The sequence below is a fragment of the Lolium perenne genome, chromosome 4 (genome assembly GCF_019359855.2).
Source record: "Lolium perenne isolate Kyuss_39 chromosome 4, Kyuss_2.0, whole genome shotgun sequence".
Lineage (NCBI taxonomy): Eukaryota > Viridiplantae > Streptophyta > Magnoliopsida > Poales > Poaceae > Lolium > Lolium perenne.
In genome coordinates, this window is record NC_067247.2 from 94,606,561 (window position 1) to 94,610,489 (window position 3,929).

A 3,929-nucleotide genomic window follows, 5' to 3' on the forward strand; every position below is an offset into this window, starting at 1 on the left:
ATTATTCATTGGGTAGAACCTAGTTGAATATTCAACCTATCTATGTGAGGTAAACCATTAATACTAATCAATGCTATAAGGAATATAAGTCAAGTATTAAACCCTACTTGACCTAGCTAACACTTGATAGTGAGTAAGTACCTATTTGACTAGAGATTCAAGAGAGGCAAGTGTTGTGATCATTACAACTAGGTAATGATCATAAACCCTAGAGGAACCCTACCTATTTAGTAGAGCTCAACCTAAAGAGGTATACTCAAGTATATGGACTTATACTTGATCTTGGAGAGAGAACCATAATTCACCAATGAAGTGTTGGGAGGCCAATACTTTGATCACTACAAAATGGGTGATGATCATAAACCCTAAGAATCTAAGTGAGTGTGTTGAGAGAAGTATTAAAGAAGAGAGACAAATGAGGAATAAGTGGATCATGTCTAATGCATGATCTTACCTTATAAAATGAGATGATAAGTTAAACCTATATATGTGATCCATAGATCTCATATATCACATGAAATGATAAATATATCAATAGTAGTTAACCCTGCCATGCCTCATGCCTATTTCCTACTTCAAATAGTGAAGTATTCCCAAAACCATAAACCTTGTCATATAGAACCAATCTACATAAAATATTATGTCCTACCTTGTGTGTCATGGATCACAAGGATAAAACCAAGTCTTACATACCTAATGACTAAATGCCATCTGATTAGAAGAGTAACACCAGTATCCAATTCTATTTGGTATCCCAAGTAATTGCCTAGTTAACCAAATAGAAAAATGTATCATAGTTTGAACCATCACCTTAACAAGTGAATTGACCAATGATGAGTTTGGGAATTATCCTAAGTAATCCAAGTTACAAGTTGCTAAGCAAGATTAGCAATTATAGAGTTTATTTAATCATCTTCTTAAACCCTTAGAAGTAATTCTCCAAATAAAATCATAAACCAATTCTATTCTCCTTACAATTTAATTTAAACACTAGCCATAATGAAAATTATATGTGAACAATACATATTGTTAAGTAATAGCTCAACCCAATCATGTGTTCACTATGCACATGTTCTAAGTTTCAAACCATTTAAATAGATCTGGTTCCTAAATTAAAAAAAGGAATTGAAATAACTAACTAAACCATCCTTATTATCATTTATTTTAAACCTTAGTCATAATTAAAATAGATAAGAACCATCATTATTGTTCAACACCTTAGTAAATTAATAGTATGTTTAATATGCATCTGTTATAAAATCCAAACCAATTGAACAAGTCTAGTTCCTAATTTATATAGGATTGAGATAAATAGTTAAGTCCATGTCTATTTTTTATTAAACCTCCCAAATTAACAATCTAATCATAAAACAAACATTTATTTAAACAACAACATTATGCAGAAAACAATAGTACTAAATTGTTTTGATATTCAAAAATATTAGAGCCTGCAAGACAAAATAGAATTCGAATTGGAATTCAAATCACAAATTCAAAACAGAAAATAAAAACAGAGAATAGGAAAAAGAGAAAATGAGAGTCTTACCTAGTGGACCTCAGCAGCCCGTCGCAGCCTATGAAGCCTACCCAGCAGAAGCCCACGACGCAGCCCAGCCCAACTGAAAACGGTCCACGTACCGTTTCACGATTAAATAGAAGGTCATCGTCGTCGTCCTCTTCTCCGAGCTCGACACCGCGGCAGCGCCAGTAGACAACGCCCTCGTCGACGATAGGGATGCCCGGACGCAGCAGAAGGTTCCAGAACCTTGCCCTATCTATTTCGCGTCCGAGCCTATCCACGGGCGAAAAGATCTTCGCCAAACCAAAGCTTACAGAGACCGCCACCTCTACACCATTGCCGTCGTCGTGTCGAGGCCTCCGAGCTCCCCTCGGTCTATAAATAGGGGTGAAAGCACCGCCAAGCATTCCTTGATCTCATCCGCCCATCCATTTTTCCCCAGATCTTCTCCATCTCTCGATTTCCTCCTCGACTGTTCGCCGGCGTCGAGCATGAAGCCGTCAATAGAAGCCACCCCGGAGCTTGCCGTGAGGTCTGGGAGGAGCGCCGGACACCGTAGAGTGATGGCGTGTAACTCACACGTTCGTTGGGAACCCCAAGAGGAAGGTATGATGTGCACAGCAGCAAGTTTTCCCTCAGAAAGAAACCAAGGTTTATCGAACCAGGAGGAGCCAAGAAGCACGTTGAAGGTTGATGGCGGCGGGATGTAGTGCGGCGCAACACCAGAGATTCCGGCGCCAACGTGGAACCTGCACAACACAACCAAAGTACTTTGCCCCAACGAAACAGTGAGGTTGTCAATCTCACCGGCTTGCTGTAACAAAGGATTAACCGTATTGTGTGGAAGATGATTATTTGCAGAAAATAGTAGAACAGTATTGCAGTAGATTGTATGCGATGTAAAGAATAGGACCGGGGTCCACAGTTCACTAGAGGTGTCTCCCCCATAAGATAAAAGCAAGTTGGGTGAACAAATTACAGTCGGGCAATAGACATCCATACCGGGACAACATGGACAACAGATAATGGACTCCTCTTTAATGCATAAGCATGTGGCAACAATTATTATTCTCGTATGAGATTGAGGATATATGTCCAAAACTAAAACTTCCACCATGAATCATGGCTTTAGTTAGCGGCCCAATGTTCTTCTCTAACAATATGTATGCTTCAACCATTAAGGTGGTAGATCTCTCTTACTTCAGACAAGACGGACATGCATAGCAACTCACATGATATTCAAGAAAGAATAGTTGATGGCGTCCCCAGAAACATGGTTATCGCACAACAAGCAACTTAATAAGAGATAAAGTGCATAAGTACATATTCAATATCACAATAGTTTTTAAGCTATTTTGTCCCATGAGCTATATATTGCAAAGGTGAATGATGAAATTTTAAAGGTAGCACTCAAGCAATTTACTTTGGAATGGCGGAGAAATACCATGTAGTAGGTAGGTATGGTGGACACAAATGGCATAGTGGTTGGCTCAAGGATTTTGGATGCATGAGAAGTATTCCCTCTCGATACAAGGTTTAGGCTAGCAAGGTTATTTGAAACAAACACAAGGATGAACCGGTGCAGCAAAACTCACATAAAAGACATATTGTAAACATTATAAGACTCTACACCGTCTTCCTTGTTGTTCAAAACTCAATACTAGAAATTATCTAGACTTTAGAGAGACCAAATATGCAAACCAAATTTTAGCATGCTCTATGTATTTCTTCATTAATGGGTGCAAAGCATATGATGCAAGAGCTTAAACATGAGCACAACAATTGCCAAGTATCACATTATCCAAGACATTTTAGAATTACTACATGTAGCATTTTCCAATTCCAACCATATAACAATTTAACGAAGAAGAAACTTCGCCATGAATACTATGAGTAAAGCCTAAGGACATACTTGTCCATATGCAAAAGCGGAGCGTGTCTCTCTCCCATACAGTGAATGCTAGGATCCATTTATTCAAGTAAAAACAAAAACAAAAACAAACCGACGCTCCAAGCAAAGCACATAAGATGTGACGGAATAAAAATATAGTTTCAGGGGAGGAACCTGATAATGTTGTCGATGAAGAAGGGGATGCCTTGGGCATCCCCAAGATTAGACGCTTGAGTCTTCTTAGAATATGCAGGGGTGAACCACCGGGGCATCCCCAAGCTTAGAGCTTTCACTCTCCTTGATCATATTGCATCATACTCCTCTCTTGATCCTTGAAAACTTCCTCCACACCAAACTCGAAACAACTCATTAGAGGGTTAGTGCACAATAAAAATTAACATGTTCAGAGGTGACACAATCATTCTTAACACTTCTGGACATTGCATAAATCTACTGGATATTAATGGATCAAAGAAATTCATCCAACATAGCAAAAGAGGCAATGCGAAATAAAAGGCA